Here is a 16,000-nt window from a genome sequence, read left to right on the forward strand (position 1 = left end):
CAGCACCTCAGGACTGATGTGAAGAGTGACCGAGACCACCCTTGGGGGGCTCGGGAGTCCTGGAATGTTACCAGAAGTGTCTGGTGGCTGGACTTTGATCCTACAAGGGAGACGACACCTGTGTGAGGATGGGAGGATTTCACTGGGGTAAATGGTGAAGGGATAAGTTAATTAGAGTGTAAGACACAGGGTTTAGGATTTCTGTACAGGGGGGTCTAAAGAAGTAAGATGGAGGAATTGGGGCGTGTCCTGTTCTTCTTTTTCTTCTTGGCCTCCATCTTCTGTGGTGAGGTTGGCACTTTGGGATTGGTTATTACTAAAAGTGCACTGGTTAATAAGGGCAAAAGGTATTGGGGAAAAATGATAAATATTGTATACGTAATTTTGAGTATAAAGATAGGTGACCGCCCCGGGGGCTCGCAGTGTGTTCATGGCTGGCTTGCTGTGCAGACCTCTGTTGGGCTGAGAGAAAATCTTTTAGATAAACAATTAATAAACACCGAGACCGAGAAAAAACCTGAAGCCTCTTCTCGTCCTTTGAAGCGTGGGCTGTCCAAGGCCACCCCAGGCCTTTCCAGGTCATTGAAACAGCCGAGAAACCAACAGTGTCCCGCCCCCGATTCGGGTTCCTCAGCGGGGGGGGTGATTTCGCCTGCCTCTGGGTGTGTGCAGCCTGCTGGGCATGCGTAGTCGGTGGAGGCAGTCGGGGGCGGGACATTGCCCGTCTCTGGGCATGCGCAGCCGGTGAAGGCAGCTGGGGGCGGGGCGTCGGTCGGTGCTCTGCCTGGCCCCGCTCTGGTGGGGGGGCAGCCCGTCCCTCTCCACTCGGTGGGGGCGGTGCCCGCTGTGGAGTCTTGCGGCTTGGGGCGGGCTGTCATACGGGGCCTGCCCGGCTCCCTTGTGCCGCCTCACAGCGACGCGGCTCCGCGGGCCATGCCTCCCTTGGCGTCCTGCCCCGCCCCCGTATCGAGGGATAGGGGCCCCGCGCTGGTCTCATCCGGAGCTGCACCGAATTTGAGGGCCAAGGCGGCCCCTGCCAGAGCTGCAGTGCGGCAGGGTGCTGGGGTGTTTACCTTTAGTGCAACTGCTGACACGGCCGGCGGGAGGCCGGTGGGTGCCCGGGGCCATGGCGCTTTCTCCTCAAGTCATTGGACGCTTCCTGCGTGCCAGGTGACCGTGCGTCCGAAGCACCCCGAACGTTTCTGGCGAGCGGCCAAAACCAAGACCGACGAGATGAATGAGCCTGTCTCCTCACAGCATCTGCAGGGTCGCGGAGCGGGCTCCTCTGGCTCGGCTGGTGCTGCAGGGGGCGCAGGGAGGAGTGGTGTTGCCCCGGCTCCCGGTCAATCACTCCCTCTTGTCTCTGTGGGACCCAAGGATCAGGACACAGCAGGTGCGGTGGCTTTGCCAGGTGTCGGTTTCTCGGCTGTTTAGGTGGCCTGGAAAGGCCCAGGGATGGCCTTGAAGAGCCGACGCTTCAAAGGACAAGAAGAGACTTCAGATCTTTTCTCGGTCTCGGTGTTTATTAATTGTTTATCTAAAAGATTTTCTTTCAGCCCAACAGAGGTCTGCACAGCAAGTCAGCCATGGGCACACTGAGAGCCCCCGGGGCGGTCACCTATCTTTATACTCGAAGTTACGTACACAATATTTATTATTTTTCCCCAATACCTTCTACCCTTATTAACCGGTGCACTTCTAGTAACAACCAATCCCAAAGTGCCAACATCACCACAGAAGATGGAGGCCAAGAAGAAGAAGAAGAAGAACAGGACACGCCCCAATTCCTCCATCTTACTTCTTTAGACCCCCCCTGTACAGAAATCCTAAACCCTGTGTCTTACACTCTAATTAACTTATCCCTTCACCATTCACCCAGTGAAATCCTCCCACCCTCATACAGGTGTCGTCTCCTGTGTAGGACCAAAGTCCAGCCACCAGACACTTCTGGCAACATTCCAGGACTCCCGAGCCCCCCAAGGGTGGTCTCGGTCACTCTTCACCTCCGTCCTGAGGTGCTGAGATCCCTCAGCCAGGGGGTCCCTTGGTTTTCCCTGTGCTCAGGGGAGTTATTCATAACACCCATGAACCCCTTTCATATAAGCTGGAGAAGGAACTCTGTGAAGAGGTTGCTCAGCATGGTTTGGGGTCTGCTGAGGTTATGCACACTCTTCGGAGGCTTGCTGAGGACGTGCTGACACCTCACGATGTCCGTTGTGTGGCACATTCTCTTTTTGACCCTGTGCAATTTGGTGTTTTTGAGACCAAGTGGGCTCGTTTGGTGGCCCAAGCGGTGAGGCGGAATGCTGTGCTGGCGCCGCAGGACCCCAGGCATGGAGTTGTTGTTGACATGCTGATGGGGACAGGGAGTTATGAGAATGTTCAGGGGCAGGTTGGATTCGATTCCCTTGTGCTTGATCAGTGCAACACGCTGGGCATGGGAGCGATTGTTCAGACCCCGGAAAAGGCTGCTCCGAAGCAGCCGTTTCCAACCATTGTCCAGGAGGATGATGAGCCTTTTATGTTATTTGTGGCGAGGTTGATTGCGTCCGTGGAGAGGCAGGTGCCTGATCCTCTGGCTGGGGACGTTACGATTGCAAACCTTGTCAAGTGTAATTGTAATGAAGCTTGTAGGAAGGTTATAGCGGCTATGCCTGGTGATCCTAGTATCTGGGAGATGGTGGAGGCCTGTGCGGGCATCGTTCCCTCACGACGGAAGTTGGCCGCTGTGGCTGCCGCTGTGCAGCCAGTCTGGGCAGCACCACAGGGCAGGCGGCCACAGCAGGGGAATGCGCAGGCTGGCAGGAAGCGGGGGAAGAAGGTGCAGAAGGTCAAATTCCCCATGTTCTTGTGCGGTCGGTGTGGTAGGCCGAATCACATGTCTAACGTTTGTAAGGTGACTGTTCATGTTAATGGTCAGGCTTTACCGGGCTCGGGAAACATCAAGCAGAGCGCGCAGTAGGAGGGGCGCGCTCAGACACAAGCTTCTCTCCAGACCCAGGTGCCGTTGGAGGTCACCTTTGCCGGCTTGCAGCCAGCACCCGCGGATCATCAGGTGTGAATGTCTGCACCGCAGCAAGAGTTGTCTTAGACTCGTCTGAGATACGCAAGGTTCCCCTGGATGCCTTTGGTCCCTTGGGTGGGGGCATGTGTGCTCTCCTTATGGGGAGGTCTAGTGCCACCCTTCAGGGCATCATTGTGCACCTGGGGCTCATTGATGCAGATTTCACAGGGCAGATTTGTGCCATGGTCTCCACACCCAGTCTCCCTGTCACAATCCCAAAAGGGACACGGCTTGCTCAACTTGTGCCTTTTAAGTCTTCTGTTCGCATTACAGCTGACCGGTCACGTGGAGCTGGTGGTTTTGGATCCACTGGGCCGCCTCAGGTTCACTGGACTGCTGTCCTGACCAAGGACCATCCCGAGATGCTGTGTACCCTGTCCGTTCCTGGTGCGACACCGTCGGAAATCCACCTCTGTGGGCTTCTCGACAGCGGTGCTGACATCACGGTTCTCTCCCTTGCCACCTGACCCTCGGAGTGGCCCCTGGATCCAGTGGAGACGTCTGTCACAGGCCTGGGAGGGACGGCCCAATGCTACGTGAGCCAGCAGCCCGTGCTGGTCACGAACCCGGAGGGACAGATGGCCTGGGTTAGGCCTCATGTTACTTCTACTCCTGCCAACCTCTGGGGGAGGGATGTTCTGTCTGCCTAGGGGGTGCGCATCGGGATGGATTTTTGATGGGGGCCACTGCAGTGAAGGGTACAGAGTGTCCTATGCCTCCTATACGGTGGCTGGTGGACAAACCCGTTTGGGAGAAGCAGTGATCCCTCCCTGAAGATAAATTAGTTGCCATTCAGAATTTGGTGCAGGACCAATTGGACCAGGGTCATCTGGAGCCTTCTACCAGTCCTTGGAACACTCCTGTCTTCTGTATCAAAAAGAAATCTGGGAAATGGAGGTTGTTGCAAGACCTCTGGAAGGTCTATGCTGTGATGGAAAGCATGAGACCATTGCAGGCGGGCATGCCATCGCCTACCATGCTTCCCGAAGACTGGCCGGTCCTCATTGTGGATCTGAAGGATTGTTTCTTTACAATTCCTTTGCATCCTGATGACATACCAAAGTTTGCCTTCTCGGTGCCAGCTATTAACGAGGCTGAGCCCGCACAGAGATATCAATGGAGGACATTGCCTCAGGGCATGCATAATTCCCCTGCCATATGCCAGTGGTATGTGGCCCGTGCCTTGTCTGGAGTTCACGAGCAGTTTCCTGATGCTCGTCTGTATCATTATATGGACAACATTTTGGTGGCTGCGTCCGCTGAGGATGAGCTGCTGAGGATTCAGCCTCAGTTGCTCAATGCTTTGCATGCTCATGGACTGTAGGTGGCTCCAGAAAAGGTTCAACAAAAAACACCTTGGAAGTACTTGGGGGTCAAAATTCTGGAACGGACGATCCCTCACCAGGAGGTGCAATTTGTGCATTCTGTGAAGACACTGAATGATGCTCAGAAATTGGTAGATGTCATCACTTGGTTACATCCGTACTTGGGACTAACCAATGCACAGCTGTCTCCTCTGTATGATTTGTTGAAAGGAGACTCTGATCTAAAGTCACCTCGCACACTGACCCCTGAGGCGCGTAAGGCATTGCAGGTGGTTCAGCAAGCTGTTTCAACTTGTCAGGTTTATCGCATTGATCCCTCCGTTGATGTCACTGTGTTCATCAGCACTCCAGATTCACATCCTACAGGCATCATTGGCCAATGGAGTGACGAATAGTCTGATTCCTTGCACGTTCTGGAATGGGTTTTCCTGCCCCATCAGCCGCAGAAGACGGCAACTGCATTGTTTGAGCTGATTGCTCGCTTGATAATCAAATGCCGGCAACGGTGTTTGCAATTGATGGGTGCGGATCCTGCAAAGATCATACTCCCGGTGCAACGGGAGGATTTTGACTGGAGCTTTGCAAACAGTGTGTCCCTGCAGAGCGCTCTGGAAAATTTTTCAGGGCAGATCACTTATCATCTGCCCAGCCATAGGCTGTTGCATATGGCGAAATCCACACAAATTTCTTTGCGGCCCAAGAATAGCCAGGAACCCATGCAAGGACCCACCATCTTCACTGACAGTTCAGGGAGAACAGGAAAGGCTATTGTTACCTGGAGGGATGGATCTGAGTGTCAGGTTCTGGAAGGCCACGAGGATGGGTCAGCCCAATTGGTTGAACTGAGGGCTGCTGTCGTGGCATTTGAGAAATTTTCTCAGGAACCTTTCAACTTGGTCACGGATTCTGCCTATGTGGCTGATATCGCACAGCGGTTGGGTCATTTGGTTTTGAAGGAGGTCAGTAATCCTGCCTTGTTTCATTTACTGAAGACCTTGTGGTGTGCTATTCAGGCCCGAGTTCATCCATTTTATGTTCTGCATGTGAGGAGTCACACCGATTTGCCAGGTTTTATAGTGGAAGGTAACGTGAGGGCTGACAAGTTGGCTAACCCAGCGTGGGTAGCGCCTCAGCCTGATACACTCGCACAGGCCAAGGCATCGCGTGGGTTTTTCCACCAAAACGCACATACCCTGCAGAAGCAGTTTCAGCTGACGCCAACTGAGGCTCATGACATTGTTGAGTCATGTGATGACTGCCATGCACTTGTTCGCCTTTGCCGGCAGGGGTAAACCCCAGAGGCCTTAGGGCCTTGGAGCTTTGGCAGACCAATGTCACCCAGATTGCTGAGTTTGGCCGGCTCAAGTATGTGCATGCCACTGTGGACACATTCTCCTCTGCGATGTGGGCTTCAGCTCACACTGGGGAGAAGGCCCGTGATGTCCTTGCCCACTGGAGGCAGGCCTTTGCCGTTCTGGGCATATCTTCTGCTGTGAAAACCAAAAATGGTCCTGCTTACGCATCGCAAAAGGTGCGGCAGTTCCTGCAGTTGTGGGGTGTCTCGCACAAGTTTGGTATCCCTCATTCTCTGACTGATCAAGCTATTGTAGAACGCGCTCATGGTACTCTGAAGCAGGTTCTTCAAAAACAAAAACGGGGAATGCAGGGTGAAACCCCGCACAGTCGGTTGGCAAAAGCTTTGTGCACAATCAATCATCTCACTGTGCCGCAGAACTCAAATAACCCTATCATTTTGAATCACCATCTCTCGTTGCAGGCTGTGGACGAGGCACACCAGCCTCGAGTGAAGGTTCGGGTGCGGAATTTAGTCACCAAACAGTGGGAAGGTCCCTATGACCTTATCGCTTCGGGGCACGGGTATGCTTGTGTATCCACAGATACTGGGGTACGCTGGGTACCTTCAAAATGTGTTCGCCCTGACCTGCGACCGCAGAGACAGAATCCAGCTGATGAGCAAGATGGAAACCGTGACCAACCTGAAAGGCATCAAGCAGGTGAATCATTGAGTGATGCTTTGGATGCAGATAATGAGAGTGATCACTCCGATGATTCCTCTGCAAGTGGACACTGAACATTGTTCATATTTTCCTTTTCACATTGTTCATTTTCTTTTTTCTTTTTCTTTTTTAAACAGAAAAGGGTGAGATGTCACCCTGTTTTTTTAAGATTTTCTAAGCCTTCTGATGTTGACATTCTTATAGTGAACTTTCTCACACACTTTCTGTAAATAACTCATTGTTTTGCATTCCTTTATGGAAAAGGAGAGAGTTGATGGACTGTTGGTTTGACCAGTGTCATTGGAGAGGTGTCACTGTCACCTTCCAATCCACTGTCACTTCTGTAAAACTATAAATATTGGAGTCAGAGAATAAAACTTCCCTTTTTTCCTTCACCTTGAGAACGGTGGTGTGCTTGTGTTCTTTCATGTCCTATAGCGACACAGGAGCAGACTGTCCCTATGTGCCATAAGATGAGCCAACAGGGAAGATGACAAGCCTGGATGGGCAAGGAACTTTTGAAGGAACTAAGGGGAAAAAAAGAGGGTGTATCACATTTGGAAACAGAGGCAGGTAACTCAGGAAATGTTTAAGGATGTTACTAGGTCATGTAGGAAAACAAATTAGAACCTAATCTGGCCACTTCTATCAAGGACAATAGAAAATATTTTTATAAATGCATTAATGGCAAAAGGAGGGGTGAGGACAACCTCCATTCTTTGTTGGATGTGGGAGGGAATTTAGTAACTAAAGATGAGGAAAAGGCAGAGGTACTTAACACCTTTACCTCAATTTTCAACAGTAAGACAGGTCGTCCTTAGGACAATTGGCCTCCTGAGCTGGTAGAGGGGGTCAGGGAGCAGAATAGCCCCCCAGGAATCCAGGAGGAAGCAATTAGCGACCTGCTGAGCCACTTGGATGCTCACAAGTTTTTGAGACCAGATGGGATCCATCCTAGGCTGCTGAGGGAACTGGCAGATGAGCTTGCCAAGCCGCTCTCCATCATTTATCATCAGTCCTGGTTAACCAGGGAAGTCCCAGATGACTGGATATGCCAATGTGACACCCATCCATAAGAAGGGCTGTAAGGAAGACCCAGGTAACTACAGGCCTGTCGACCTCACCTCTGTGCCCCACAAGATTATGGAATAGATCATCCTGAGTGTCATCATATGGCACCTGCAAGATTGCCAAGAGTATCAGACCCAACCAGCATGGATTTAGGAGGGGTGGATCCTGCCTGAACAATCCGATCTCCTTTTCTGACCAGGTGACCCACCTAGTTGATGAAGGAAAGACTGTGGATGTAGCCTATCTGGATTTCAGCAAAGCCTTTGACACTTTCTTCTATAGCATACTCCTGGAAAAGCTGGCAGCCCATGGCTTGGCTAGGTGTACTCTTCACTGGGTTAAGAACTGGCTAGATGGTCGGGCCCAGAGAGTGGTGGTGAATGGTTCTGCATCCAACTGATGGCCAGTCACCAGTGGTGTCCCTCAGAGATCTGTGTTGGGCCCAGTCCTGTTCAACATCTTTATCGATGATCTGGATGAGGGGTTTGAGCCCACCATCAGCTAATTTGCAAATGACACTAAGCTGGGAGAGAATGTCAATCTGTTGAAGGGTAGGAGGGCTCTGCAGAGGGACCCAGACAGGCTGTATAGATAGGCTGAGTCCAACAATATGAGGTTTAATAAGTCCAAGTGCTGGGTCCTGCACTCTGGCCACTACAATCCCCTTGCAGCACTACAGGCTGGGGACAGAGTGGCTGGATAGCAGCCAGGCAAAAAGGGACCTGGGGGTGCTGGACAACAGCCGACTGAATGTGAGCCAGCAGTGTGCCCTGGTGGCCAAGAAGGCCAATGGCATCCTGGCCTGTATCAGGAATAGTGTGGCCAGCAGGACTAGGGAAGTCATTCTTCTCCTGTACTTGGCACTAGTGAGGCTGCACCTTGAGTACTGTGTCCACTTCTGGGCCCCTTAATTCAGGAACAATGTTGAGATGCTTGAATGCATGCAGAGAAGGGCAACAAGGCTGGTGAAGGGTCTAGAACACAAGCCCTTTGAAGAGTGGCTGAGGGAGCTGGGGATGTTTAGCTTGGAGAAAAGGAGGCTCAAGTAAGACCTTATCACACTACAACTACCTGAAAGGAGGATGTAGCCAGGTGGGGCAGCAGCCTCTTCTTCCAGGCAACCAGGGAAAGGAGGACACAGTCTTAAGCTGTGCCAGGAGAAGTTTAGGCTAGACGGTAGAGAAAACTTCCTTTCAGAAAGAGTGATTGGGCATTGGAATGGGCTGCCCAGGCAGGTGGTGGAGTTACTGTCCCTGGTGGTGTTTACAAAAAGACTGGTTGTGGCACTTAGTGCCACAGTTTAGTTGATAAAGTGATGTTAGGTCATAGGTTGGACTTGATGATCTCAAAAGTTTTTTCCAACCTAGTTGATTCTGTGATTCTGTGATATAGTGGGATGGATTTTAGAATCCATCTTTACTCCTCAAATACCTACCTTTAGGAACAGACTAGCCATATGCAATTTGACTCTACAAATGGAAACTTTATCAAATACAACTCAGTTGGGATTTACTGAAATAAATGAACAATTGTAAGCCACGACTTAAATGACCTTACAAAACAAATTTGCTTTAGACCTATTGCTGTTACATGAACATGGAATATGTAGTTATGTGAATTTAAACAACAATATTTTTCATGTGCACATTCCAAATGTGACTGCTAAATTGGATGGTCAGATAGAGAAGATAAATTTGGTTGCTGTATCTAGCAGAAAATTAAGGGCAGGATTAGAAAGTAACTGATTAAAAGAAATATTTAGAGGATTTGGATTTTCTTTAGTTGGTTGGTCTCACTTTTGCAAAGTATAATTGTGATCATTGTAATAATTGTGAGTATGATACTTGCTTTAAGGTGCATATAAAACATGATCATCAATGCAATGTGAGGAACTTATGTGATGTTAGTAAAAAAAGCAAAGTGAGGCTTATGAAAGATTGAAGGGAAGACAAGCTACATCAGCCTCAAAGGGGGAGAATGTTGCCAGATGAAAAATTGTTTGCACCTGGTAAGCTAACACAATGCTTATTCTTCAGAAAACACTGGCCTATGGAACTGCACAATGCTTATTCTGTAGGAAGAAGAACTGGAAAGCAACTCGTCCAATTGTGCCAACTTTTACCAGCTCACCAGGCCGTCAGGTATGACTTTGGGGTCACCGCCCACCAGGGACCACCAAAGAGACCTCCAGGACAGAAGAATGCATGCATAAAGGGGAGGGAACATATGTTAAGGACTTCAGGGAAATTATTATCATATGTATGCTTATTCTGGGAAAATCAATGAATATGAATGTAAAATACAGTATATAAACAGGAGCTTTTCTGTACTCAGAATGCACAATATTTCAGAGGAGCTATCTCCTCATGCATCTGTCCAAATAAAGAATGCCTGCTTCTTAATGCTGCATTTGTGGTAAGGAGTTTTTATTTTTACTGATTTTTGGTAACAGTAGCCAGCTTGGCTTAAACTATGACATTAGGTGATCTCTAAAAGATCCTCTGCAACCGAAACCATTCTGTAACTCTATGTGTTGCTGCCTTTGATATAATCTCAATCTGTTATAAATGCTACTTTTAAAAGCACTAAAAGATATCTAGAGAAACAAAATAAAAGTTTAATGTTTCACAAGATACATTTCTCTGTTATCATAATTACAGAAACATGATTTTGTACAGGAATGTGTAAGTGAACATTAGTCAATACAATTAGTTTTGTTTCAAAGATCAGGTAAACATACTACAGAACACTACTGTAAAGAATAAAAATATCTGCTTTTGGCGCAAAGTATTAAGATGCAATAGTGTTCAATTCAGCAATGTATTGCAGAACATCATGCCACAGTGTCCTGGGTTGACTATATGATGCTTTTATCCCCAATCGTCTCATTCTGTTTATGTTGAATAATAAGTTTTGTACCTTTAAGAGTGTTCCAGAGAGTGAAGGGGGGGAGAGAAGAAGTGCGCAGCTTGTTTTCAGACACTGCACTCACTCCTCCACATTCCTGCTCCTGACTGTGTTGTCTGCGGACAGACAGCGGGACAGAGAGCTCTTCTTTTGCTTTTTAGTTAGTTTTTAGCTAGCTGAGGCAAAGAAGTTCCCTGGACTGTTTTTTTTCCATTTTCTTTGGACCTCTTGGAACTGCTCTGGACTGAACACCCAGGAGAGCACTGGCAGCTGCAGCTGTGGCCACCCGGGGCAGGCCTGGCCTGCGACAATTCCAGCACCGGAGGGACTGACCAGAGACTGAGCTGCTGCTTGAACCCGGGGTTTTCTCAGTTTGTCATCTCTTTTAGAGTGGTAAGGGGTCTCATTGTTTGATATTGTTTTGGTTTTATTGCTTAATAAACAGTTTTTTTCCACCTTTCTCCAATGAGGTATTTTTTTTCCCTCCCGGACCACTTGGGAGGGAGGGGCCGATTGGATCTGTTTTTCCCACCGGAGCTCCTTGGGAGAATTCTTCCCCAAATTTGCTCTAAACCTGGACAAATACATGAATGCACTGTTTTTTTTCCTTTTTCTTTGGTTCCACCCCTTATCCCCATATTGTCTGCTAACTGCTAACACTAATATAAATTCTAACTCTACAAGTACATACATGATACATCCATTATACAGCTATACACAGACCATGGTAACAACATCCAGCAAACAGTGATATTTACACAGGTTTTATCCAACAATCAGATCTCCCTGAGGTACACATCGTGTTCTTCCATCTTTTTGCATTATCCACCATGTGCAACCTGGTCCCTGAGCAAAAACAATCCCACGAATGGGTTTGTCTGTATTCGAGGCAGGATTAATCCAAACTGTCTTCCCTAATAAACCTCTGACATATACCACTGGGACTTTGTCTCCATCTACTCCCTGCAAAGGCTCAGATTGGGCAGGGCCCACTCAGTTAGTAGAGTCTCGGGTGTTAACTAACCAGGTGGCTTTTGCCAGATGCTGCTCCCAGTTCTTGAAAGATCTCCCACCTAATGCTTTCAATGTGGTTTTTAACAGTCTGTTGTACCTCTCCACTTTGCCTGCAGCTGGTGCATGGTAGGGGATATGGTACACCCACTCAATGCCATGTTCCCTAGCCCAGGTGTTGATAAGGCTGTTCTTGAAATGAGTCCCATTGTCTGACTCGATCCTCTCAGGGGTGCCATGTCTCCACAGAACTTGCTTTTCAAGGCCCAGGATGGTGTTCCGGGCCGTAGCATGAGACACAGGGTAGGTTTCCAGCCATCCAGTGGTGGCTTCCACCATGGTCAGCACGTAGCGCTTGCCCTGGCGTGTCTGGGGCAGTGTGATGTAGTCAATCTGCCAGGCCTCGCCATACTTGTGCTTGGACCACCGCCCACCGTACCAGAGGGGCTTCACTCGTTTGGCCTGCTTGATGGCAGAACACGTTTCACAGTCATGGATAACCTGGGAAATACTGTCCATGGTTAAATCCACCCCTCGGTCTCGTGCCCACATATAGGTGGCATCCCTGCCCTGATGGCCTGAGGCATCATGGGCCCATCGAGCTAGGAATAACTCTCCCTTATGTTCCCAAACTAGGTCTATTTTGGACACCCCTATCTTTGCAGCCTGGTCTGCTTGCTCATTGTTTTGGTGCTCCTCATTAGCTCTACTCTTGGGTACATGGGCATCTACATGGCAGACCTTCACAGGCAGTTTCCCTACCCTGGTAGCACTGTCTTTCCACACTTCAGCAGCCCAAATTGGTTTTCGTCTATGCTGCCAGTTGGCCTCTTTCCACCTCTCCAGCCATCCCCACAGAGCATTGGCTACCATCCATGAATCAGTATAAAGGTAGAGCTTTGGCCACTTCTCTCTCTCAGCAATGTCCAGGGCCAGTTGAACAGCTTTGAGTTCAACAAGTTGACTTGATCCACCTTCTCCTTCAGTGGCCTCTGCCACCTGTCGTGTGGGGCTCCATATGGCTGCTTTCCACTTCCTTTTAATTCCCACAATGCGGCAAGAACCATCAGTAAAGAGAGCGTATCGTGTATCTTCTGCTGGCAGTTGGTTGTATGGTGGAGCTTCTTCAGCCCATGTCACTTCTTGTTCCCCTTCATCAGAGAGACCAAAGTTTTCACCTTCCGGCCAATTTGTAATTATTTCCAGAATCCCAGGGCAATTCAGTTTTCCAATACGGGCGTGCTGTGTGATAATAGCAATCCATTTGCTCCATGTAGCATTGGTGGCATGGTGCGTAGAGGGAACCTTTGCTTTGAACATCCACCCCAATACTGGTAGTCGGGGTGCCAGGAGGAGTTGTGCTTCAGTGCCTATTACCTCTGAGGCAGCCTGGACTCCTTCATAGGCAGCCAAGATTTCTTTCTCTGTTGGAGTATAGTTGGCTTCAGACCCTCTGTAGCTTCAACTCCAAAATCCTAGTGGTCGGCCTCGAGTCTCCCCAGGCACCTTCTGCCAAAGGCTCCAGGACAAGCCATGGTTCCCGGCTGCAGAGTAGAGCATGTTCTTCACCTCTGGTCCTGTCCTGACTGGGCCAAGGGCTACTGCATGAGCAATCTCCTGCTTGATCTGTGCAAAGGCTTGTTGCTGCTCAGGGCCCCAGTGGAAAGTGTTCTTCTTACGGGTGACCAGGTAGAGAGGGCTCACGATCTGACTGTATTCGGGAATACGCATCCTCCAAAAACCTATGGCGCCTAGGAAAGCTTGTGTCTCTTTCTTATTGGTGGGTGGAGACATAGCTGTGATCTTGTTGATGACATTGGTGGGAATCTGATGCCGTCCGTCTTGCCACTTCACTCCCAGAAACTGGATCTCTTGAGCAGGTCCCTTGACTTTGTTCTTCTTAATGGCAAAGCCAGTTTTTAGGAGAATCTGGATGATTTTCTCCCCTTTTTTGAACACTTCTGCTGCTGTCTTCCCCCACACAATGATGTCATCAATATATTGCAGGTGTTCTGGAGCCTCACCCTTTTCCAGTGCAGCCTGGATCAGTCCATGGCAGATGGTGGGGCTGTGCTTCCATCCCTGGGGCAGTCGGTTCCAGGTGTACTGCACGCTTCTCCAGGTGAAAGCAAACTGAGGTCTGTATTCTGCTGCCAGAGGAATGGAGAAAAAATGCATTGACAATGTCTATAGTGGCGTACCACCTTGCTGCCTTGGACTCCAGCTCGTACTGGAGTTCCAGCATGTCAGGCACAGCAGCGCTCAGGGGTGGAGTCACTTCATTCAATGCACGATAGTCCACTGTCAATCTCCATTCTCCTTCAGATTTACGCACAGGCCAAATGGGGCTGTTGAAGGGTGAGTGGGTCTTGCTGACCACCCCTTGGCTCTCCAGCTCACGAATCATTTTGTGGATGGGGATCACAGCATCACGATTCATTCGGTACTGCCACCGGTGCACTGTGGAAGTGGCAATTGGCACTCGTTGCTCTTCCGCCTTCAGGAGACCTACTGCAGATGGGCTTTCTGACAGTCCAGGCAAGCTGTTCAACTGCTTGACACCCTCTGTCTCTACAGCAGCTATTCCAAATGCCCATCTGAGTCCTTTTGTGTCTATGAAATACCCACTTCAAAGGTAGTCTATGCCCAAAATACATGGGGCATCTGGGCCAGTCACAATAGAGTGTTTCTTCCACTCATTTCCAGTCAGGCTCACATCAGCTTCCTCCAAATTAAAATCCTGTGATCCCCCTGTCACACCAGCAATAGAAACAGACTCTGTCCCCACGTCTTGATGGGATTAATGTGTTGAAGTGAGGGGGAGAACGACCATTGTGCATCGAACTCCAAATTTATTGATCGATCAGTCACTTTAAATAACAGTGTTAATTAACTTCATGCATATTCCAAAATCCAGGTTTACGATAGGCTAACAGAGAAAACTCTAACCACTCCTTTTGTTTTACAATACCGTTGATTGTTTACATCAAACAAAATCGGTGTTCTCACTGTGATACGAACGGTTCTGAAAACTTCCATAACTGTTCCCAGGGTGCCATCTTTTCCCAGAGAGGATGTTACCTTTGTTATGGGAAGACTGCCTGAGAACTTTATTGTTTATACAAGGATGCCTGAGAGAGACTAATTGTTTATAGAAGTCAGGCTGGAAACTACTTCACAGCTACCTGTTACTTTTCTCTCAGTTGCATGGCTTCATGGCCTTTTTCTTTAAGCCATGCTTGAACTAAACTCCCGACATTTCCCCCGTCTTTTTCTTTAAAAGAAAGGAGGTTAGTTTGCCACATTTTCTCTGTCATCCTACTAACCATCTTTTGGATACAGCTACAGAAACAAGGTAAGATAAGTAAAAGCAATAAGAGTACACCTAATATCCCTATAGCATATTTTACAAGGTTTCTTAGCCATGGTCCCAATCTTAAACTTTTAAGCCACTCATCAATACCCAATCCTTCTTCTTCCTTAAGGCTGTTAAGCCCTAGCCGTAGCTCTTTCAACTTAGCATGAATAGATACAGAATGATCAGACAGGTTCATGCAACACATCCCTTTAAACTCCTCACATCCATGGCCTTGAGCCAATAACAAGAAATCTATAGCAGCTCTATTTTGTAAAACAGTGTGGTTAACACTTTGTACATCTGAAGATAACATATCTAATATCTGTGAAGTTTTATTTAGTTCACCTTTAGCCCAACACCCTATTTGTTTTGCTAGAGTCAATGCTTTGCTTGCAGCACCCCATGGTAGGAGAGCTGGAACAATCACTTGTTTAAATTTACTCCAGAACCATGGATCTCCTATTTGACTACAGTCTAAATTATGTAAGCTACGCTTTTGCCTGCTTACCTGATGACTTAATTGCATCAGCACAGATATATTAGGGAGAAATAGTGATAACTTGCCTAAATAACAAGGTCCACCCTGAGGCTGGGCAGGTATACCATTCCAGGCTCTATCTCCGCAAATCAGAAATATTCCTGTAGGTAATTTCTTAGGTGTCACGATGCTAGAGCCTTTACATTGATTATAAAGCTGTTTGGACACTATGTCTAGGCTTAGAGATGAATCCAGAGTAGCCCATGTCTGTTTATATGGATTCATCTTTTGAGGATTAGAATAATCAAAGCTAAACCATCCACTGTTGGAAGTGCTGGTCATGCTAACATTTGCACTTCCAAAAAGCTCCAACTCCTCAGGTGGAAAATGCAAAGGAGTATTAAGTGATTGAATTAACAGACATTGTCGGTAGCCATCACTCTGACTGGCAGTATACCCTTTCTGTGCAGGCAATTTAATATTTACCATATTGTGCATACATAAAGCACGATTATTAATAAGACTGCAGAATTCTTGAGGAGACGATACTGGCAATGCTGAGACAAAGCGACGACTGATTAATCTGTCTAGCAAGTGTTATTCATACATTATCTCTAGGTTGATTAAACTGTATTACCCTTAATTCTTCAGCTACCACTACACCTAGCAATATAACAAAAGTAAACCTCATTTTTCTGTTTTTACTTTGACCTTTTTTTTCTTATCAGTTTTTAACCTTTAACCCTTTTCAAAATACATTGTACCTCC

Source organism: Ammospiza nelsoni, chromosome W (genome assembly GCF_027579445.1).
Source record: "Ammospiza nelsoni isolate bAmmNel1 chromosome W, bAmmNel1.pri, whole genome shotgun sequence".
Classification (NCBI taxonomy): Eukaryota; Metazoa; Chordata; class Aves; order Passeriformes; family Passerellidae; genus Ammospiza; species Ammospiza nelsoni.